Source organism: Pristiophorus japonicus, chromosome 19 (assembly GCF_044704955.1).
Source record: "Pristiophorus japonicus isolate sPriJap1 chromosome 19, sPriJap1.hap1, whole genome shotgun sequence".
NCBI lineage: Eukaryota > Metazoa > Chordata > Chondrichthyes > Pristiophoridae > Pristiophorus > Pristiophorus japonicus.
Window position 1 is genome coordinate 75999043 of NC_091995.1, and position 24819 is coordinate 76023861.

A 24819-nucleotide genomic window follows, 5' to 3' on the forward strand; every position below is an offset into this window, starting at 1 on the left:
GCAGGGTTGCCCCATAGGGGCCAATCTGATGGGATGAGCATTTCGTCTTTGCGACGGAGAAGCTGCAACATCTCGTCTAGCGGTTCGCCGTTAGCAGGCGGTAACGTGGGATCCTGGATGGTCCAGGTCCTAAACTGGCGGGCCATTACGGTTGACCTCTCGCTCTCTAGCACTTCCAAATCAGCGAGTAGGTCTGCGGGCTGTGCCATTTCCACCCCGATGGTGGGCAACGGTAGCCAACTGAGGGCATCAGCGCCATTCTCAGTGCCTGGCCCATGGCGGATCATGTTACAGTGCACAGACAGTGTTAGACCTATTCGAAACAAAGCATTGATAATGGTGCCTCTGCTCTCCAAAAACTGTGGGATGAGCAGCTTGTCTGACTCAAGCAAATATTGGGACACTCGTTGGTACGTCTCTTTTGTCCCGTGAACGCAGACTACTGCCTTGGTTAACTTATTGGATACATGTACAACCGGTTGGGACTCGCCCGCTATTTTGGCTTGCTGTACAACACGCCCGACCCCGTGTGATAACACATCACTTGCTGCAAGTACTTTGTCAGATACATATACGACCGGTTAGTGTCACAAGAGATTAATGTGCAAAGTTAAAGCACATGGGATTGGGGGTAGTGTGCTGACCTGGATTGAGAACTGGTTGTCAGACAGGAAGCAAAGAGTAGGAGTAAATGGGTACTTTTCAGAATGGCAGGCAGTGACTAGTGGGGTACCGCAAGGTTCTGTGCTGGGTCCCCAGCTGTTTACACTGTACATTAATGATTTAGACGAGGGGATTAAATGTAGTATCTCCAAATTTGCGGATGACACTAAGTTGGGTAGCAGTGTGAGCTGCGAGGAGGATGCTATGAGGCTGCAGAGTGACTTGGATAGGTTAGGTGAGTGGGCAAATGCATGGCAGATGAAGTATAATGTGGATAAATGTGAGGTTATCCACTTTGGTGGTAAAAACAGAGAGACAGACTATTTTCTGAATGGTGACATTAGGAAAAGGGGAGGTGCAACGAGACCTGGGTGTCATGGTACATCAGTCATTGAAGGTTGGCATGCAGGTACAGCAGGCGGTTAAGAAAGCAAATGGCATGTTGGCCTTCATAGCGAGGGGATTTGAGTACAGGGGCAGGGAGGTGTTGCTACAGTTGTACAGGGCCTTGGTGAGGCCACACCTGGAGTATTGTGTACAGTTTTGGTCTCCTAACTTGAGGAAGGACATTCTTGCTATTGAGGGAGTGCAGCGAAGGTTCACCAGACTGATTCCCGGGATGGCGGGACTGACCTATCAAGAAAGACTGGATCAACTGGGCTTGTATTCACTGGAGTTCAGAAGAATGAGAGGGGACCTCATAGAAACGTTTAAAATTCTGACGGGTTTAGACAGGTTAGATGCAGAAAGAATGTTCCCAATGTCCAGAACCAGGGGTCACAGTCTAAGGATAAGGAGTAAGCCATTTAGGACCGAGATGAGGAGAAACTTCTTCACCCAGAGAGTGGTGAACATGTGGAATTCTCTACCACAGAAAGTTGTTGAGGCCAATTCACTAAATATATTCAAAAAGGAGTTAGATGTAGTCCTTACTATTAGGGGGATCAAGGGGTATGGCGAGAAAGCAGGAATTGGGTACTCAAGTTGCATGTTCAGCCATGAACTCAGTGAATGGCGATGCAGGCTAGAAGGACCGAATGGCCTACTCCTGCACCTATTTTCTATGTTTCTATGTGTTCGCCCGCTACTTTGGCTTGTTGTAAAGTACCCCCGACCCCATATGATAATATATCATTAGCCGCGAAAGAGCGCTCACAGGGGTTACACAGTGCAAACAACTTATTGGAACATGGCGGGTTCCTGGCCTCCTCAGTGGCCGCCCCTTTACCTTTGCCCCAAGCCCAGTCGTCTTCCTTGCTGGGCAACACAGGCCTCTGTTTCGTTGCGACATCCCGTGGTCTGGACGCGCTCTCGTCCCGTGGTCTGGACGCACTTTCATACTGTGGTCTGGATGCTCTTTCGTCCCGTGGTCTGGATGCTCTTTCGTTCCGTGGTCTGGATGCACTCTCGTCCGTGTCCGTGATGCCGACTGCCGCGATCTTCCTCCCCAGGGATTTTGCCTCTGGCATCGCGAAGCCGTATTCGGATCGTTTCGGCCGGAGTCCCACTCTGCTTGGTCGACCTGGCGTCTCTTCCATCGTCGCGAAGAGGTCGTCGGCATCGGGTGGTGGGTACCGCGCCTGTACCGCTGCTCGGTTGATCTTTACCTCCTCGTGGTCGTGATGAGCGGCCTGTGCCTCAGGGATCTGCAAATGGATCTGCACTTCGATGCCTGGTCCAGCTGAAGGTGGGGGCTTGCTCAGCCTTTGAGCAAGGGAGACATCGTTCGCCGGAGAAAGTCCGCAGAGGTTTTCCCAGTTCCATCGAATCTTCCCCATCCACCTTCCACCAAGCAGCATTGGCCCATCACCTGAAACAATCCACAGTGGTAAATCGTGCACAGCTCCCTCATGAGATATTCCGCACTACCAATAACTGGTATCAGTTCCTTGGTGTAGGTGCGCAGCTTTGCCTGAATCGGGATCAGCTGGGGTCATTGTGCTCTGTCGCCCCACAGCCTTTCGAATGCCTTCTGGCTCATTATTGATTGACTCTCCCCTGTGTCCAATTCCATGGAGGCTGGAGTGCCGTTGAGTTTAACTTTTAACAGAGTGCTTTTGGTGGTGAAGGTGTGTATCCCATATACTTCCTCTTCATCCTCAGGTTGAGTTGCCTCTCTTACTCGTTCAGCGTGATCTTCGCTGAATCGGTCGTCCTCTCCTGACTCTGCCACGTGGTGAGTCAGAGACCGTTTGCACATTCGCTGGAGGTGCCCCATTGTTCCACAGCCCTTGCACACATAGGGCTTGAATCGACATTGATGTGCTCTATGACTGCCCCCGCAGCGCCAACATGGTGCTAATTGATACGCATTCACGTCCCACGGCGGACTCTGAGTCACCCTAGGTTTGGTCTCTGCGGTTGTGTAGGCCCTAGGTACAGTTCTGCCTGCTGAAAGCATTATTTTATGCACAGTACTTGCGAGTGAGCTTCGATTCTGTGAAGATATCTGTTTCGTGTTGTCGTCGTGGACATGAAAGCCTGGGCTATCGTGATGGCCTTGCTCTGATCTAGGGATTCGGCAGACAGCAGCTTACGAAGAATGACCTCGTGGCCGATTCCAAACACGAAAAAGTCCTGCAACATTCCCCCAAAGATCCGGCAAATTTGCATTGTTCCGCAAGGCGTCTTAGGTCGGCGACATTCTGGTCCTCGGAGCGATGGTGCGTGTAAAAGCGATACCTGGCCATTAAGATGCTCTCCTTCGGCTTTAGGTGTTTCCGAACCAGCGTGCACAGTTCTGTGTAAGTCTTGTCCGTTGGTTTATCCGGTGCCAGCAGATTTTTGACGAGACCATATATCAAAGACCCACATACAGTGAGGAGAATCGCCCTGCTCTTCACCGCTGTCTGAGCCTTGTCCAGTTCGTTGGCCACGAAGTACTGGTCGAGATGCTCAACGAAGGCTTCCCAATCAGCACCCTCAACAAATCTCTCAAGAATATCAATGGCAGCCATTACCACATGAAAGTTCGTGATCCGTTATTCGTCGCCAATTGTTATGCTCAGAATAACTCCACAAGATTGTATATTGTAAGCTCAAACTGTTGTGACCTTGGTCTCTTTAATGTGACTCCAGAGTGAGGAAGCAGCATGGTGAATTGTCTTTTATACCTGCTTGCCCAGGGTGCACAGGTGACCCTTAGGTCTTCCACAGGTGTGCCCCCTGGTGGCAAGTCTTACATATTGGTGAGGTTTACATACATACATAACAGAAGCTCCACTCAGTCTGTGGTCATGGCCATCCAAACCATGGTCTAGAATCCACATCGACATTGCGGGCCCCTTCCTCGGTAAAATGTCTTTTGTGGTGGTGGATGCATACTCCAAATGGATAGAATGTGTGATCATGTCATCCAGCACTTCCACTGCCACCATTGAGAACCTGAGAGCCATGTTTTCCACACATGGTCTGCCAGACATCGTTGTCAGTGTTTCACGAGCCTGGAGTTTCAAGAGTTCATGAAACGCAAAGGCATAAAACACGTGAGGTCAGCCCAGTTCAAACCCGCGTCCAATGGTCAAGCGGAGCGGGCAGTTCAAACCATCAAGCAGAGCCTGAAACACGTAACTCACGGTTCCTTGCAGACACGCTTGTCATGCATACTGCTCAGTTACAGGACAAGGCCAAACACGCTCTCCGGGGTCCCACCTGCAGAATTATTGATGAAGAGAGGCCTCAAAACCAGGCTCTCTCTAGTCTATCCTGACCTTAACGATCATGTCGAAACCTGACGTCAACGCCAGCAGTGGTATCACGACCGCGCCGCAGTGTCACGTGACATATCTGTAAATGACCCAGTGTATGTACTTAACCATGGTCAAGGGCCCAAGTGGCTCCCGGGCAATGTTACTGATAAGGAGGGTAACCGGGTGTATATGGTTAAGCTCAAGAATGGGCAGATGTGCAGGAAACACATTGATCAAATCAAGCTAAGACACACTGATGAACCGGAACAGTTGGAAGAAGGCACCGTGAGCTTAGACGACCAACCAACTCACATCCAGCCATCAGAAGAACCCACTGTGGTCAATGCCCAGCCCCAAGTCGTGAGAGACTCGGAAAGCACTGGGATTGTACTGAGACGGTCAACCAGGGAGCGAAGGGCTCTGGACCGTCTGAACTTGTAATATGGACTTGTGCCAAGAACTGGGGGGGTGGGGGGGGAATGATGTAATGTATGTACATAAGGTCTGCCCACCACCAGAGGGCCCTATCATTGGAGGTCCTAGGGTCATAGGTACACTCGTACTGGGCCCGGTATATAACCTGAACTTCACCTTTGTATCTTCACTTCTGGAAGCCATTAAAGACTGACCTAGTCACTGGCTCACAGCACGGAGTTCATTGTATCATTTCAAACACCATAGTTTGACCAACCTTTTATTCTTTGTTGGCAAACTCTGCAATGGGCACGGCAGGGGGAGTCCAAGCTGTCTGTATTTGTTGCCTCTGTGTGCGCATACTATGGAGCCTAAGTGGTTGGGCCCTGTAGAACATTCCCATTCAGCCCCAGTTACCGACACAAACAAATCTTTAGGGTTCTGAATTAGGATTCATCCACCAATGAGGTAAGAGTCTTGAGTACCCTGTCCAAAGGTCTCTAAGTCCGTTAAGAACATCTCCGCAGGTCGAGGCTATAAACAGAGCTGGAGCATGCCAGTGCAGCTTCCAGCACGAGCTGACACAAATGTGCGATGGCTTTGAGGTGACATCAGGACCCAGGTCGCCGTTTGGAGCGTGGGCAGGAACATCGGCGGGGCCCTGGTACAGCGGAGGAGCGGGAAGGTCATGGCGGACTTGCGACGAGTGATTGGGGCGGAGGAGTGATGAGGGATCGTGGCTGAGATTTGGTGAGTGATCGTGACGGAGGTTCGGCGAATGTTTGTGGCAGAGGAGCGGTGAGGGATCGTGGGCGAAGGTGCGGCGAATGAGGGTACGGGGCCCAGAAGAGCCGAGGGCCCAGGGGCAGCACGGGCCCAGCCCACACTGCGATATGTGTGCGTACTAGGCCCGTGCAGCAGAGCAGGTCTCCAGTCGTCCTGGTTAACCCTTGCCACTGATAAAGGCCGAGTTCTGTCGAGCCCGTGTGGTGGCTGGTGTGCAACGGTCACCCCACGTTAAAAAAAATCCACGCACAGGTATCTTCCACCCCCTCAATTGGAGAGTTCAGGACTGGAACATCGGGTCCTTCATTGAAACATCTGTGAACTCGTGGAAGCAAGTCATCCTCGCTCGAGGGACCGCCGATGATGATGATGAAGTCCATTGAATCCAAATTAGCAATAAAAAATGAGCGTAAATTGGGCTGAGTTGCCAGGGCTTGTGGCTCACAGGCCCCAGTTTTAACCCCCTTCTCCCGGACATGTGATGCACGCAACACAGGGCTTTATCCCAATAACACAATCGACAAACGCATGCCTACTCCCTCCCCTTTCCTGAAGGTGCATTCCAGTGTACCAACAGCCCTAGGTTGCTTACATCAGTGGTCAATCTTCATCGACCAACCCAGACAATGGGTGTCAGCAGTCTATTTGCCTCAACTACTCCCCAGGGTAGCAACTTCCACGCTCTGGGCAAAGGAGGTTCCTCCTGAATTTCCGATTGGATTTATTAGTGACTGTCATATATTGATGGCCTCTAGTTCTGTCCTTCCCACAAGTGGAAAAATCTTTACAGCTACGCTATCTGAGCCCTTCATAATTTTAAGGTCTTCTATGAGGAAATACCTCACAACCGGCTTCTCAAAGGCGCTGTGATCAATTGTAGCACCTTGCGTCCTGCCTGGGGTCAGACAACAGCACAGAGCAGGATGATCGAGCATGGGACGTTACTGGTCTATCAGCCCGGGCACAATGCTAGCCAGTGTCAGCTGTGGCTCAGTGGGCAGCACTCTTGCCTCTGAGTCAGAAGGTTGTGGGTTCAAGTCCCACTCCAGAGACTTGAGCACAAAAATCTAGGCTGACTCTCCCAGTGCAGTGCTGAGGGAGTGCTGCTCTGTCAGAGATGCTGTTATAAGACCATAAGGAGTAGGCCATATGGCTCCTCGAGCCTGCTCTGCCATTTAATACGATCATGGCTGATCTGATCATGGACTTGGGTCTACTTCCCTGCCTGCTCTCCATAATCCCTTATTGGTTAAGAAACTGTCTATCTCTGTCTTAAATTTATTTAATGTCCCAGCTTCCACAGCTCTATGAACCAGTGAATTCCACAGATTTACAACCCTCTGAGAAAATAAATTCCTCCTCATCTCAGTTTTAAATGGGTGGCTCCTTATTCTAAGATCGTGCCCTCTAGTTCTAGTCTCCTCTATCAATGGAACCATCATCTCTGCATCCACCTTGTCAAGCTTATACGTTTCGATAAGATCACCTCTCATTCTTCTGAATTCCATTGAGTCAAGGCCCAACCTACTCAACCTTTCCTCATAAGTCAACCCCCTCATCTCCGGAATCAACCTAGTGAACCTTCTCTGAACTGCCTCCAAAGCAAGTATATCCTTTCGTAAATATGGAAACCAAAACTGCACGCAGTATTCCAGGTGTGGCCTCACCAATACCCTGTATAACTGTAGCACGGCTTCCCTGCTTTTGGATGAAACGTTAAACCGAGGCCCCGTCTGCTCTCTCAGGGGACGTAAAAGATCCCATGGCACTCTTTCGAAGAAGAGCAGGGGAGTTATCCCCGGTGTACTGGCCAATATTTATCCCTCAACCAAATCACTATCTGGTCATTAACAGGTTGCGGTCTCTGGGAGCTTGCTGTGTGCAAATTGGCTGCTGCGTTTCCCACATTACAGCAGTGACCACATATTGGCTGTAAAGTGCTTTGGGACGTCCGGTGGTCGTGAAAGGTGATGCACCAAATGTGAATCTTTCTTTCAGTGGGACCTCAATGACATTGGAGTCGATGTTAATCATTGGCGCCTGCTTGTATTTATCAGACATCCTTTCACCATCCCAACAGCACAGAGCACGATGAGCCAGATCCCAAACCCTTATTTGACTTGGACTGGGTCTTGGCTCAGAGATTTCTGACTTGGCCCTCACTCCAATTGACCTAGAAAATATCAGCCAAGGTTATCCTTCCCTAACTCGACCAGTGAACGCTATACTTGGACCGGAATTCCCACAGGTCGCACAGAAAGAAAGGAACAATTCTTAATCCACTGAAGTCCTCTTCCGATTAATTCTTCCCAGACTCCTAGAGAGCTCTGAAGACAGAGGCAGCCCTTTCAGAACCGAATTTTGAACTGGCAGGCTCATTTCATCATAAACAGGTTCCACTGTACTCAGGCCACAGGAAATTTTTATTTTGTTGACAATAAATTTGGACTGAGTTTTTGGAGGAATGTCGAGGTGCACGCTTTCCCACTTTGTGTGAAGCAATCCTATGTCAAAGAAAGACTGAAGGCTGGGTTCTTTTCGCTAGAACAGAGAACGCTGAGTTGCTGCTTAATGCAGGTCTTTAAGATTATGAAGGGTTTTGGTAGAGCTATTTCCACTTGTGGGGGAGACCAAAGCTAGAGGGCATAAATATAATAGTCACCAATAAATCCAATGGGGAATTCAGGAGAAACTTCTTTACCCAGAGAGTGGTGAGAATGAGGAACGTCACATGAAGTAGTTGAGGCAAATGCATTTAACGGGGAGCTCAATAAACACATAAGGGAGAAAGGAATAGGATACGTTGATGGGGTGAGATGAAGAGGGGTGGGAGGAGGCTGGTGTGGAGCATAAACCCCGGCACGGACCTGTTGGGCCGAACGGCCTGTTTCGATTTCCTCGATTTCAATATTCTCATCCTTGTTTACAAATCCCTCCACGGCCTCGTCCCTCCCTATCTCTGTGATCTCCTCCAGCCCCACAACCCACCCCCCCGCCCCCCCCCCCCGAGATATCTGCGCTCCTCTAATTCTGCCCTCTTGAGCATCCCTGATTATAATCGCTCCGTCATCGGTGGCCGTGCCTTCTGTTGCCTGGGCCGCAAACTCTGGAACTCCCTCCCTAAACCTCTCCGCCTCGCTTTCATCCTTCAAGACGCTCCTTAAAACCTCTTTGATCAAGCTTTTGGTCACCTGCGAGAGAATGCAGAAAGCAAGCGCAGGCAGCGGAAGGAGCGTGCGGCAAACCAGTCCCACCCTCCCTTTTCTCCAACCACTGTCTGTCCCACCTGTGACAGAGACTGTAATTCCCGTATTGGACTGTTCAGTCACCTGAGAACTCACTTTTAGAGTGGAGGCAAGTCTTCCTCGATTTCGAAGGACTGCCGATGATGATGGGGTCAGCTGCCCCTGATTTCTTCTTATGTGGCTTGGTGTCACATTTATTTATTTTTTTGTCTTATAACACTGCTGTGAAGTGCCTTGGGATGTTTTACTATGTTAAAGGTGCTATATAAATACCCGTGGTTGTTGTTTCTGTGCTGTAAAATTCAACGTCATTCTGTGGGACACTTTCACGCAGTGAATCGACGAACTGCGTGATGGCGATAGGGGAAGATCTCGCCATGCCCTGGGCTCATCGACCCCGGGCTTACCCTCAGCAGCTGAGGAGGGAGCCTGAGCCCCTGTCGACCAGGAGGGAAGAAGCCATTGGGTTCCTTGCTGCTGGTCAGCCGCAGAGCATCAAACATCTGACTGGAGAAACTGGGGTTGTTCTCGTTGGAGCAAGGTTCAGGGGGCAAACGATAGAGGTGCTCAAAATCAGAGAGGATTTTGATCGAGTAAATAAGAAGCAACATTTCCAGTGGCAGGGAGCTCGAACCAAAGGACACAGTTTTAAGGTCATTTGCAAAAGAACCGGAGGTGAGATAAGGAGAATCTTTTTTAGGATCTGGAACGCGCTGCCTGAAAGGGCGGTGGAAGCAGATTCAATAATAGCTTTCAAAATGGAATTGGATAAATACGTGAAGGGGAAACATTTGTAGGGATATGGGGAAAGAGCGGGGGGGGGAGTGGGACTAATTGGATAGCTCTTTCAAAGTGTCAGCTGTGGCTAAGTGGGCAGCACTCTCGCCTCGGAGTCAGAAGGTTGTGGGTTCGAGTCCCACTGCAGAGACTTGAGCACAAAAACTCCAGGCTGACACTCTGGTGCAGTGCTGAGGGAGTGCTGCACTGTCGCAGGTGCTGTCTTTCACATGAGACGTTAAACTGAGGCCCCGTCTGCTCTCTCAGGCGGATGTCAAAGATCCCATGGCACTATTTCGAAGAAGAGCAGGGGAGTTATCCCCGGTGTCCTGGGCCAACATTTATCCCTAAATCAACATAACAAAAAAACAGATTATCTGGTCATTATCACATCGCTGTTTGTGGGAGCTTGCTGTGCGCAAGTTGGCTGCCGTGTTTCCCACATTACAACAGTGACTACACTCCAAAAGTACTTCATTGGCTGTAAAGCGCTTTGAGATGTCTGGTAGTCGTTACCGGCGCTATATAAATCCAGGTCTTTCTTTCTTTACCATTCCATGATGTCAGATCTCTGACAGACCGACCGGGAAGCTCCAGGAAAGAACGGGAGAAATAAAATAGAAAATTCATGCAAAATGAAATCTCCCCAAAAGGCGACCCAATTATCTCCGAGTTCCGTGGTTATGATGGTCAGTTGGTGAGCAGCGTTGAGTGACCTTAACCTGAGTTGACCGGTAGGGGAGGTACAGTTGACCCCAGCGCACCTACAAAGGGTTAAAATTAGCCCCGGGGTTCCAGCTGCTGATTGGCATCCAACTGCAAAGTGCGACAGCACGGACAGGACCTGGCACAACCGTGGCTCGCTCAGCAACATAAGAACATAAGAAATAAGAGCAGGAGTCGGCCATTTGGCCCCTCGAACCTGGTCCGCCATTCAATAAGGTCATGGCCGATCTGATCTTGGCCTCAGCTCCACTTCCCCGCCCGCTCACCATAACCCTTGACTCCCTTATCATTTAAAAATCTGTCTGTCTCCACCTTAAATACATTCAATGACCCAGCCTCCACAGCTCTCTGGGGCAGAGAATTCCACAAATTCACAACCCTCTGAGAGAAGAAATTCCTCCTCATTTCTGTCTTAAATGGGTGACCCCTTATTCTGAAACTATGCCCCATAGTTGAAGATTCCCCCCCCACAAGGGGAAACATCCTCTCTGCATCTACCCTGTCGATCCCCCTCAGAATCTTATAAGTTTTAATAAGATCACCTGCGGGCACTCATAGTCTTCGCTCACCCGTGCACAATTGCCCCTGTGGTGAGTTGCCACAGCCTGTGGAACTGTGCCCGGTGCTCAGTCTGCACCTCAGAGAGCAGAAAGAAAGAAAGACTTGCATTTATATAGCGCCATTCGCGACCACCGGACATCCCAAAGCACTTTACAGCCAATGAAGTACTTTTGGAGTGTAGTCACTGTTGTAATGTGGGAAACGCAGCAGCCAACTTGCGCACAGCAAGCTCCCACCTACAGCAATGTGATAATGACCAGATAATCTGTTTTAGTGATGTTAATTGAGGGATAAATATTGGCCAGGACACCGGGAATAACTCCCCTGCTCTTCTTCGAAATAGTGCCGTGGGATTTTTTACATCCACCTGAGAGAGCAGACGGGGCCTCGGTTTAACGTCTCAACTGAAAGACGACACCTCTGACAGTGCAGCGCTCCCTCAGCACTGCACTGGATTGTCAGCCTAGAGTTATGTGCTCAAGTCTCAGGAGTGGGACTTGAACCCACGACCTTCTGACTCAGAGGCGAGAGAGTGCGACCCACTGACGCACAGAAGACGATTAAAAACAAGTTTGTTAACTATGAAGTAACCGTTTCAAAACACGTACCTTTCTTTATGGTGGGCTCTGTCCGAGAGCTCGAGTTGTCTCTGTAACCACCTCCGACGTAGGTTGAAAGAGAAGGGAGGGGGAGAAGGTGAGGGGGGAAGGTTGCGTTGACCCTGATGAGGTTTGGGGAGACGGGCTGAGACACACACACAGACCTGCCTCTGCTGAGTCTGTGCCCACACCGTGAATGCAGCAGCAGAAAGTGGAGACAGCTCGAGAAATTCCCAGCCGGAGCGACAGTGCGACACTTTGATGGTGACAGAGGCTTGCTCGATACTTTTTAACGTCCCGACAGAGAGACTCGAATTCCACTGTCGCAGCGAGGTGTGAGGCTGGAAGTGTGTCTGTGAGGCTGGCAGCGGGGGGGGGGGGGGGGAAGGGGAGGGGGAGGGGGTGCCAATGGCATAGCTGAGAGAGAGGACTGGGAATTTTCCATTGCATGCGGAACCATCCAGGTTTTTAGGAGCTGCTCCTGAGGTCGGAGCGCAGGAAACAAAGAGATCTTTCTCCTGCGCTGTTCATTTGCACTGATTACCGACTCCCAGAGTTGGCAGGGCACACTCCAAATAATAACAGTTCTGTTCAAAATCTTTCCTGCAGCAACTGAGACACAATTCCACAGGCGCTGACACAACGTGGTACCTCAGCCAAGTGACTCGTGAGCCACATCAGTCGTGGCTCAGTGAGCAGCATCCTTGCCTCTGGGTCAGAAGGTCGTGGGTTCAAGTCCCACTCCAGGGACTGGAGCACATAAATCTAGGCTGACCCTCCAGTGGAGTGCTGCACTGTTGGAGATGCTGTCTTTCAGATGAGACGTTAAACCGAGGCCCCGCCTGCTCTCTCAGGTGGACGTAAAAGATCCCATGGCACTATTTCGAAGAAGAGTAGGGGGGTTGTCCTGGGTCCAATATTTATCCCTCAATCATCACAAAAAAAACCCAGATTATCTGGTCATTATCACATTGCTGTTTGTGGGAGCTTGCTGTGCGCAAATTGGCTGCCGCGTTTCCCACATTACAGCAGTGACTACACTCCAAAAGTACTTCATTGGCTGTAAAGTGCTTTGAGATGTCCGGTGGTCTTTCTTTCTCTTCATGTACAGATTGAACCTCCCTTGTCCAGAACCACTCCCGGCCACCAGGTGGCGCATGCACAGAACTCTGACATTTAGGACCGAGATGAGGAGAAACTTCTTCACTCAGAGAGTTGTTAACCTGTGGAATTCCCTGCCGCAGAGAGTTGTTGATGCCAGTTCACTGGATATATTCAAGAGGGTGTTAGATGTGGCCTTTACGGCTAAAGGGATCAGGGGGTATAGAGAGAAAGCAGGAAAGGGGTACTGAGGGAATGATCAGCCATGATCATATTGAATGGCGGTGCAGGCTCGAAGGGCCGAATGGCCTACTCCTGCACCTATTTTCTATGTTTCTATGAACAAATTGAAGTCCTTCCTCGCTGCTGACTCCCGCAAGTCAGCCAGCCCCGATATCCCATTGCTCAGTGCCTGTACCATCCAATTTAATATGGATAAGGGAGGTTCAATCTGTACAAGCTAAGATGCGCAGTTTCAGCACGCTATTAAACCGGGGAGTACATCGCTGCCAAGACTGATGATGTCCCCACCCAATATCCACACGTGCTCTTTCCAGCCGGGGTCAGCAGGGGGTCACTCAATAGCGATCGGAGAATGGACCCCGCCTGATTTGATTGCTCCTCTCTGATGCAGGGGTGCGGAGGCCAAAGGATGTTCAGCGCACACACCCAGAAGTCGGGCCACTGGGGGCAGCACAGCATGCCGAAGACAAAGGGTCAGAATCGGGATGGGCCCCGACCGCGACATTCATCCACTCGTAATCGACTGTACTCCAGGGCAAAGCTATTCGGCCATGTGTGCCCGCATGAAACCTCAATGGAGAAATCAGCAACAACCTGCATTTATATAGCGTCTTTAATGTAGTAAAACATCCCAAGGCGCTTCACAGGAGCACTATCAGACACAATTTGACACCGAGCGACATAAGGAGATATTAGGACAGGGCTTGGTCAAAGAGGTGGGTTTTAAGGAGCGTCTTAAAGGAGGAAGGAGAGGTAGAGAGGTTTAGGGAGAGAATTCCAGAGCTTGGGGCCCAGGCGGCTGAAGGCACAGCCACCAATGGTTGTCAACCCTTTGGACTGCCCTGGAGTCTCCCAAGAATTAAAGGTTAATCGCCGGGACACTGCTGCGAGCAACAACATAGGGACATAAGAACAGAAGAAATAGGAGCAAGAGTCGGCCATTTGGCCCCTCGAGTCTGCTCCGCCATTCAATAAGATCATGGCTGATCATCGACCTCAACTCCACTTTCCTGCCCGACTCCCATATCCCTCGATTCCCCTCGACTCCAAAAATCTATCGATCTCAACCTTCAATGTATTCAATGATTCAGCACCCACAGCCCAATGGGACAGAGAATTCCAAAGATTCACAACCCTCTGAGTGAAGAAATTCCTCCTCATCTCAATCATAAGAAATAGGAGCAGGAGTAGGCCATTTGGCCCCTCGAGCCTGCTCCGCCATTCAATAAGATCATGGCTGATCTGATGACGGACTGTCTTAAATGGCCAACCCCTTATCCTGAGACTGTGACCCCTGGTTCTAGACACTCCAGCCAGGGGGACACAGCCTCTCAGCATCTACCCTGTCACTCCCTCTCAGAATCTTGTACGTTTCAATGAGATCACCTCTCATTCTTCTAAACTCCAGAGAGTATAAGCCCATTCTACAACACAATCTCTCATCATAAGACAGCCCTCTCATCCAAGGAATCAATCTAGTGAACCTTTGTTGTACCGCCTCCAAGGCAAGTAGTTCCTTCCTTAGATAAGGAGACCAAAAAGTGCACAGTACCCCAGGTGTGGTCTCACCAAGACCCTGTACAATTCATAGAATCATAGACATTTCGGCCCATCATGTCCGCGCTGGCCGACCAAGAGCTATCCAGCCTAATCCCACTTTCCAGCTCTGGGTCCATAGCCCTGTAGGTTACAGCACTTCAAGTGCACATCCACGTATCTTTTAAATGTGGTGAGGGTTTCTGCCTCTACCACCCTTTCAGGCAGTGAGTTCCAGACCCCCACCACCCTCTGGGTGAAGAAATTTCCCCTCATACTTGCTCTAAACCTCCCCCCAATGACTTTAAATCTATGCCCCCTGGTTGTTGACCCCTCTGCCAAGGGAAACAGGTCCTTCCTATCCACTCTATCCAGGCCCCTCATAATTTTATACACCTCAATAAGGTCTCCCCTCAGCCTCCTCTGTTCCAAAGAAAACAGACCCAGCATCTCCAATCTTTCCTCACAGCTAAAATTCTCAGTCCAGGCAACATTCTTGTAAATCTCCTCTGCACCCTTACCAGTGCAATCACATCTTTCCTGTAATGTGGTGACCAGAACTGCACGCAGTACTCCAGCTGCGGCCTAACCAGTGTTTTATACAGTTCAAGCATAACCTCCCTGCTCTTGTATTCTATGCCTCAATTAATAAAGGTAAGCATTCCGTATGCCTTGTTAACCACCTTATCTACCTGGCCTGCTACCTTCAGGGATCTGTGGACCTGCACTCCAAGGTCCCTTTGTTCCTCTACACTTCTCAGTATCCTACCATTTAATGCGTATTCCTTGCCTTGTTAGCCCTCCCCAAATGCATTACCTCACACTTCTCCAGATTAAATTCCATTTGCCACTGCTCTGCCCACCTGACCAGTACATTGATATCTTCCTGCAGTCTACAGCTTTCTTCTTCATTATCAACCACACAGCCTATTTTAGTATCATCTGCAAACTTCTTAATCATACCCCCAACATTCAAGTCCAAGTCATTGATATATACCACAAAAAGCAATGGACCCAGCACTGAGCCCTGTGGAACCCCACTGGAAACAGCCTTCCAGTCACAGAAACACCCATCAACCATTACGCTCTGCTTCCTGCCTCTGAGCCAATTTTGGATCCAACTTGCCACTTTGCCCTGGATCCCATAAGCTTTTACTTTTGTGACCAGTCTGCCATGTAGGACCTTGTCAAAAGCTTTTCTAAAATCCGTATACACTTCATCAATAGCACTTCCCTCATCGAACCTCCTGGTTACCTCCTCAAAAAATTAAATCAAGTTAGTCAGACACGACCTTCCCTTAACAAATCCGTGCTGACTGTCCCTGATTAATTCATGTCTTTCCAAATGAAGATTTATCCTGTCCCTCAGGATTTTTTCCAATAATTTTCCCAGCACCGAGGTTAGGCTGACTGGCCTGTAATTACTCGGTCTATCCCTTTCTCCCTTTTTAAACAAAGGCACCACACCTGTAGCCAGAGAGGACTGGAAAATGTGGTTAGACTTCCTTGCTGTGATACAGTTACTCCAACCCCCTTGCAATAAAGGACAGCATGCCATTTGCCTTCCTTAATTGCTTGCTGTACCTGCAATCTAACTTTCTGTGATTCTTGCACAAGATTTTACATGACAATCGAAATTATTTTATTTGCCTACTTTTGATTATTAGTTATAAAAATATTGGAGATGGGGAAAAAGGGGCTGTTTGACAGAGTCGAGAATCATCCAATCAGGTAACAAGGAGTCTATTCATTTTCCAATCAGTGAGGGAGGGGGGGGGACACCAGTTGGATTGACATGTAGGGTGACCAATGGCTGGAATGTGGGGGTGGGACTGTTGGAGGCAGGAGGTCATGTGATGAAACCTCCAGGACTACGTCCAATCAGAGCTGGCAATTCTACCGCCAATAGCGGAGCGAAGGGAAATGTGCTCCTTTCTCATGTTCCTTTAGATGATGTGAGTCTGCCATAAGTCGTGTGTGAGCCTAGACTGCAGGGGGTGGGAGTTCAGAGACAGATCTGACCCTGCCCTCACCTGATACCTACATAGATGTGCATCGGGGCAGTGGGGTTACAGCAGGGTGAGGGGTCACTGCGAGCAATCAGGAGCAGGAACACAAACCAATTCCCCCTCTCCAGAGCCCACTTACCCCCGTCTCCCACTGCTGCTGTACTCTGGGCAGAACCAGCTCGGCACAGACCTGGGAATAATCCCGGGGATCTCCGGGTGTGTGAGTGAGACTTGGTTATTCACCAGGTAAGTTCACTGAACAATCGGGGGAAGCGGGCAAGGAGCCATCTAATAATATCGCTGAGATGAAGCAACCCCGGTTCCTTCACACACTCACTCTTGGTGTGGTTCTGGACACCAAAAAAAACCTCCTCGATTGTGAGATGAGATCTAATACACTTTAAGAGATGGAAGGTATAATGTATTTGCTTCATGGGTTCTTTGCTTAAGAATTCATAGCAACACATTGATATTAAGAACTAGTTGGTTTAAGGTTTAACAATCACATGACACATTATCAGTTCATCCACCAGGCTCACAACCACCTGCCTCATCGTGGATCCCCCGAACCCAACTGGCTGGGGTTTTATTGAGTCTTGTGAACATCATGTGACTGGCTAAGCCACTCCCAACTCAACAGCTCTACAACTCTTTTTAAAGGAGACAAAATTAATAGTTAAATCGAGTGTCCCCCAATCTCAATCCAACCATTTTTCAAATGCCCTTTTTTTTGTTGTTTTTTTTTGTATTTTTTGGGGGGTTTTTTTGGGCACTAAAATTATAATTTTTTTAACAAGTGCCCCCTATAAAAGAGGAGGGGGATACTAAAACCGGCAATTAAAACAAATTAAACTTTAAAACATATAAAATCAAAGAGATGGAAGGTATAATGTATTTGCTTCATGGGTTCTTTGCTTAAGAATTCATAGCAACACATTGATATTAAGAACTAGTTGGTTTAAGGTTTAACAATCACATGACACATTATCAGTTCATCCACCAGGCTCACAACCACCTGCCTCATCGTGGATCCCCGAACCCAACTGGCTGAGGTTTTATTGAGTCTTGTGAACATCACGTGACTGGCTAAGCCACTCCCAACTCAACAGCTCTACAACTATTTTAAGGTAACAAAATTAAACATCAAATCAAGTGCCCCCCGATCTGGGGGACACTCTAAACACTTTTTCAACAGGTCTCCAAACCTGTGAGCAACTCGCAGGTGCAAACATTACACTGGGGTGCAGCGACACAGAGCGTGGGAGCCACAGAACAAGGAGGAGGTGCCCGTGCCCGGGATCCCTGCTGTGTTGCTAATCTCGACTCGCGGCCCTGGCGGCAGGGTCACCAACTCTGGCTGGGCGTATTCCTGGAGCTTTCATCACATGACCTCCTACCTCCAACCGCCCCGCCCCCAGGGGCTCCCACCATTGGTCGTCCAACGCGACCATTGTCACGGTGCCCGCCAATCGGTGAGCGAAAAGACTCTCCAGTACCCGATTAGATGATTTTTGACTGTCAGTCAATTAGCTTTCCCCCACCACACCTCCCCCACCCCCCCCACATCTCTGATATTTTTATTACTCATGAACACAGTGTTCAAATAATTATTTTTAACCGTGAACTGCGTAGCGCCCCGTGTTTGGGGGAGGTAACATTCACGAGGCAGGCGCGGTAATCCCACCCTCACTGGCGAAATTGGAGTTACCGCCCCCGAGAGGAGGTGGACCACCACCCGAGGGGAAGTGGACTGCCCCCGAGAGGAAGTGAATCGTCCGCCATGAGGAAGAGGACCGCCCTCCAAGAGGAAGTGGAGCACTGGAGAGCGTAGCGCTGGCGTGTAGACGGGGCCCTCCCCTTCGTTAAAGGCCAAACTGCAGACTCTGGGGGGTCCCTACCCGGACCACCGGGGAGCGGAGCGAGCTGTGCCACCCGCCCGGCACTTCAGCAGGGCGCCCAGCTGCCAGATCGCGGCACGGACCCCACGTTCACGGAGGCAACAGGCTCGCGACACGCAAGTCGGCCGATGTTTCATATACGCGCACGCCGACTCCCCTTCACTCCGCGCCCCGCGAGCGGCTGGCCGCCGTGTTCGCGCCCCCTGATGTTGCCGCTGGCATCACTCGGCGCCGCTTTAGGGGCGCGATACCGAGCTTTTGCTCCGGGGCGAAAGTGGGGCGCTGCACACGGTGCTGACCCCGTCATTGCCGGCTCAGCGGAGCGGGCCGCTAACGATTACCGCAGCCGCTAAACTCCCGTGGGATTCTGTGGGAGTGGTTAGTAGCTGCGCGCCCGGGCACAGAGTTGTCTGTGCTACGTTAGCGCCTACAGAGGGCGCTAGCGACAGGCGCAAACAAGCCCAATTTCTCCCCCAAATGTTTTTATCACGCCCCCCCCCCCTCACCTCAAGATTTATCTCCCGGGTTGTTGCTGCCAGCAGTGCCCCCGAGATTAGTGCTTAACTCCGGGAGACTCCAGGGCGGTTCTGGAGGGTTAGCAGCGCTGAGGGAGGAGGATCGTCCGAGGGGGAGCTGAGGTGTTACCCGACAGGAACGGAGGGAGTTTCCGAGGGGGAGCTCGCATTCCAAGCACCCCCCGGCTACAGACCGCTCTCGGCACAGACCTTGGAGCAAGCTCATGGTCTCCAGGGCTGTAGTGATACCCACCCACCTGTATGGCTCAGAGACATGGACTAAATACAGTAGTCACCTCAAATCGCTGGAGAAATACCACCAATGGAGTCTCCACAAGATCCTGCAAATCCCCTGGGAGGACAGACGCCCCAACGTCAGTGTTCTCGCTCAGGCCAACATCCCCAGCATCGAAGCACTGACCACACTCGACCAGCTCCGTTGGGCGGGCCACATCGTCCACATGCCCAACACAAGACTTCCAAAGCAAGCGCTCTACTCGGAACTCCGACACGGCAAGTGAGCCCCAGGTGGGCAGAGGAAGCGTTTCAATAACATCCTCAAAGCCTCCCTGATAAAATGCAACATTCCCATCGACACCTGGGAGTCCCTGGACAAAGACCGCCCTAAGTGGAGGAAGAGCATCCGGGAGGGCGCTGAGCACCTCGAGTCTCGTCGCCGAGAGCATGCAGAAATCAAGCGCAGACAGCGGAAGGAGTGTGCGGCAAAGCAGACTCCCCAGACTCCCTTTCCTTCAACCACTGTCTGTCCCACCTGTGACAGAGACTGTAATTCCCGTACTGAACTGTAGAGCCACCTGAGAACTCACTTTTGGAGTGGAAGCCAGTCTTCCTCGATTCCGAGGGACTGCCTATGACGATGGAGCAAGAGTGAGGCTGAGGAAGGTGTGTGGCTGCAAGAAAGAGGGAAAAGGGGCAAATCTACTCACTGACAAGAGCTGCTTCAATGGGTAAACACATCAACAACAACAACTTGAATTCATATAGCGCCTTTAACATAGTGAAACTTTCAAAGGCACTTCAGAGGAGTATTATGTAACAGAAATTTGAAGCAGAAGTAGAAATTAGCACAGGTGCCCAAAAGCTTGGTCAAAGAGATAGGTTTTAAGGATCGTCTTAAAGGAAGAAAGAGAGGCAGAGAGGTTTAGGGAGGGAGTTCCAGAGCTTGGGGCCACGGCAACAGAAGGTACGGCCACCGATGGTTGAGCGATTATAATCAGGGATGCTCAAGAGGGCAGAATTAGAGGAGCACAGACATCTCGGGGAGAGGGTGCGGGGGCACGGGGGGCTGGAGGGGATTACAGAGATAGGGAGGGGCGAGGACCATGGAGGGATTTGTAAACAAGGATGAGAATTTTGAAATCGAGGCGTTGCTTAACCGGGAGCCATTGTAGGTCAGCGAGCACAGAGGGTGATGGGTGAGCGGGACTTGGTGCGAGTTGGTAGCTTAGTTAACCACACCTGGGACAACCGTTGTGGTGGAATAATCGACCTCAGAGTCTGGCTTTGGCCTTCCTAGACTGGAGAAAGTAGCCACAGATCCTGATCGTTATTTAGGGCCGACTGCAGGAAAGGGCTTGTGGGTGAGGACAGGGCCGTGATTGGCTATCCTGCTCCTTCGCCCCCTCCATTAGCCGAATAGCCCATTGATGGTGGCTCTCACTCATGAAGAACATCAAGAAGGCTGTTACAAAGCAGTTGGGACCCTTGGCTTTATAAATAGAGTCATGGAGTAAAAGAGCAAGGACGTTATGCTAAACCTTTATAAGAACAAAAGAAATCGGAGCAGGAGTCGGCCATTCGGCCCCTCGAGCCTGCTCCACCATTCAACAAGATCATGGCTGATCTGATCATGGACTCAGCACCACTTCCCTGCCCGCTACCCATAATCCTTGACTTCCTTATCGCTCAAAAATCTGTCTATCTCCGCCTTAAATATATTCAATGACCCAGCCTCCACAGCTCTCTGGGGCAGAGAATGCCACAGATTTACAACCCTCTGAGAGAAGAAATTCCACCTCATCTCAGTTTTAAATAGGTGGCCCTTTATTCTAAGACTATGTCCCCTAGTTTTAGTTTCCCCTATGTGTGGAAATATCCTTTCTGCATCTAACTTGTCAAGCTCCCTCATTATCTTATAAGTTACAATAAGATCACCTCCAAAGTGTAGAGGCCCAACCTACTCAACCTATCTTCATAAGTCAACCCCTTCATCTCCGGAATCAACCGAGTGAACCTTCTCTGAACAGCCTCCAAGGCAAGTATATCCTTTCTTAAATACGGAGACCAAAACTGTACGCAGTACTCCAGGTGTGGCCTCACCAATTCCCTGTACAGTTGTAGCAGGACTTCCCTGCTTTTATACTCTATCCCCCTTGCAATAAAGGCCAACATTCCATTTACCTTCCTGATTATTTGCTGTACCTGCATACTCACTTTTTGTGTTTCATGCACAAGGACCTCCAGGTCTCTTCTACATCACTGGTTAGGCCCCAGCTGGAATATTGTGTCCAGTTTTGGGCACCACACTTTAGGAAGGTTGTCAAGGCCTTGGAGAGGGTGCAGAGGAGATTCACTCGAGTTATACCAGCGAGGAGGGACTTCTGTTATGTGGAGAGATTGGAGAAACTGGGATTAGAGCAAATAAGGTTAAGGGGAGATTTGATAGAGGTGTTCAAAATTATGAGGGGTTTCGATAGAGTAAATAAGGAGCGACTATTCCCACTGACAGGAGGGTCGGTAACCAGAGGACACAAATTTAAGGTAATTGGTAACAGAACCAGAGGCAGGATGAGAATAATCTGGAATGCACTGCCTGAAAGAGTGGAAGCAGATTCAATAGTAACTTTCAAATGGGATTATACATAACGGGGAAAGATTTGCAGGGTTATGGGGAAAGAGCAGGGGGAGTGGAACTAATTGGATCGCTCTTTCAAAGAGCTGGCACAGGCACGATGGGCCGAATGGCCTCTGTAATGTATTTGCTTCATGGGTTCTTTGCTTAAGAATTCATGGCAACACATTGCTGTCACAAACTAGTTAGTTTATTAACAAAGGTTTAACAATCACACTACACATTACCAATTCATCCACCAGGCTCGCAACCACCTGCCCCATCGTGGATGCCCTGAACCCAACTGGCTGGGGTTTTATTGAGTCTTGTGAACATCACGTGACTGGCTAAGCCAGTCGCAATGCAACAGCTCCACAACTATTTTTAAATATAACATTAAATCAAGTGCCCCCTTTTGGCAAGGCCACTAGAACCCATAAATTCCCAAATAAAACTTTAAAGGAAACTTAGATCAAGTTAAAATTTGGTTGCCGGGGGTGACGACGCACTCCACTCCCTCCGGCGCCCATCTCTTGCGGAAGGCTGCGGCCGGAACACTGCGTGCTCCATCTCCAGGGACACCCTGGCTTGAACGTAACCGCGGAAGCGAGGCAGGCAGTCGGGCTGAACGACCCCCTCGACCGCCCGCTGCCTGGACCGGCTGATGGCCCCCTTGGCCGTGCCCAGGAAACATAGAAACATAGAAAATAGGTGCAGGAGCAGGCCATTCAGCCCTTCTAGCCTGCACTGCCATTCAATGAGTTCATGGCTGAACATGAAACTTCAGTACCCCCTTCCTGCTTTCTCGCCATACCCCTTGATCCCCCGAGTAGTAAGGACTTCGTCTAACTCCCTTTTGAATATATTTAGTGAATTGGCCTCAACAACTTTCTGTGGTAGAGAATTCCACAGGTTCACCACTCTCTGGGTGAAGAAGTTTCTCCTCATCTCGGTCCTAAATGGCTTACCCCTTATCCTCAGACTGTGACCCCTGGTTCTGGACTTCCCCAATATTGGGAACATTCTTCCTGAATCTAACCTGTCTAAACCCGTCAGAATTTTAAACGTTTCCACGAGGTCCCCTCTCATTCTTCTGAACTCCAGTGAATACAAGCCCAGTTGATCCAGTCTTTCTTGATAGGTCAGTCCCGCCATCCCGGGAATCAGTCTGGTGAACCTTCGCTGCACTCCCTCGATAGCAAGAATGTCCTTCCTCAAGTTAGGAGACCAAAACTGTACACAATACTCCAGGTGTGGCCTCACCAAGGCCCTGTACAACTGTAGCAACACCTCCCTGCCCCTGTATTCAAATCCCCTCGCTATGAAGGCCAACATGCCATTTGCTTTCTTAACCGCCTGCTGTACCTGCATGCTAACCTTCAATGACTGATGTACCATGACACCCAGGTCTCGTTGCACCTTCCCTTTTCCTAATCTGTCACCATTCAGATAATAGTCTGTCTCTCTGATTTTACCACCAAAGTGGATAACCTCACATTTATCCACATTATACTTCATCTGCCATGCATTTGCCCACTCACCTAACCTATCCAAGTCACTCTGCAGCCTAATAGCATCCTCCTCGCAGCTCACACTGCCACCCAACTTAGTGTCATCCGCAAATTTGGAGATACTGCATTTAATCCCCTCGTCTAAATCATTAATGTACAATGTAAACAGCTGGGGCCCCAGCACAGAACCTTGCGGCACCCCACTAGTCACTGCCTGCCATTCTGAAAAGTACCCGTTTACTCCTACTCTTTGCTTCCTGTCTGACAACCAGTTCTCAATCCACGTCAGCACACTACCCCCAATCCCATGTGCTTTAACTTTGCACATTAATCTCTTGTGTGGGACCTTGTCGAAAGCCTTCTGAAAGTCCAAATATACCACATCAACTGGTTCTCCTTTGTCCACTTTACTGGAAACATCCTCAAAAAATTCCAGAAGATTTGTCAAGCATGATTTCCCTTTCACAAATCCATGCTGACTTGGACCTATCATGTCACCATTTTCCAGATGCACTGCTATGACATCCTTAATAATTGATTCCATCATTTCACCCACTACTGAGGTCAGGCTGACCGGTCTATAATTCCCTGTTTTCTCTCTCCCTCCTTTTTTAAAAAGTGGGGTTACATTGGCTACCCTCCACTCCATAGGAACTGATCCAGAGTCAATGGAATGTTGGAAAATGACTGTCAATGCATCCGCTATTTCCAAGGCCACCTCCTTAAGTACTCTGGGATGCAGTCCATCAGGCCCTGGGGATTTATCGGCCTTCAATCCCATCAATTTCCCCAACACAATTTCCCGACTAATAAAGATTTCCCTCAGTTCCCCCTCCTTACTAGACCCTCTGACCCCTTTTATATCCGGAAGGTTGTTTGTATCCTCCTTAGTGAATACTGAACCAAAGTACTTGTTCAATTGGTCTGCCATTTCTTTGTTCCCCGTTATGACTTCCCCTGATTCTGACTGCAGGGGACCTACGTTTGTCTTTACTAACCTTTTTCTCTTTACATACCTATAGAAACTTTTCCAATCCGCCTTAATGTTCCCTGCAAGCTTCTTCTCGTACTCCATTTTCCCTGCCCAAATCAAACCCTTTGTCCTCCTCTGCTGAGTTCTAAATTTCTCCCAGTCCCCAGGTTCGCTGCTATTTCTGGCCAATTTGTATGCCACTTCCTTGGCTTTAATACTATCCCTGATTTCCCTAGATAGCCACGGTTGAGCCACCTTCCCTTTTTTATTTTTACGCCAGACAGGAATGTACAATTGTTGTAATTCATCCATGCGGTCTCTAAATGTCTGCCATTGCCCATCCACAGTCAACCCCTTCAGTATCATTCGCCAATCTATCCTAGCCAATTCACGCCTCATACCTTCAAAGTTACCCTTCTTTAAGTTCTGGACCATGGTCTCTGAATTTACTGTTTCATTCTCCATCCTAATGCAGAATTCCACCATATTATGGTCACTCTTCCCCAAGGGGCCTCGCACAATGAGATTGCTAATTAATCCTCTCTCATTACACAACACCCAGTCTAAGATGGCCTCCCCCCTAGTTGGTTCCTCAACATATTGGTCTAAAAAACCATCCCTTATGCACTCCAGGAAATCCTCCTCCACCGTATTGCTTCCAGTTTGGTTAGCCCAATCTATATGCATATTAAAGTCACCCATTATAACTGCTACCCCCTTAT

At 49.6% G+C, this 24819-nt stretch overlaps 1 protein-coding gene across 1 annotated transcript in view; it reads right to left on the reverse strand.

The window, feature by feature from the left end:
- Positions 1-11767, reverse strand: part of LOC139230492 (chondroadherin-like protein) — a 55481-nt gene extending 43714 nt beyond the window's left edge. Inside the window, exon 1 of the mRNA XM_070862314.1 lies at positions 11470-11767. The gene's annotated coding sequence lies outside the window, so the exon portion shown is untranslated. The remainder of the gene's footprint in view (positions 1-11469) is intronic.
- Between the last annotated feature and the right edge of the window lie 13052 nt (positions 11768-24819).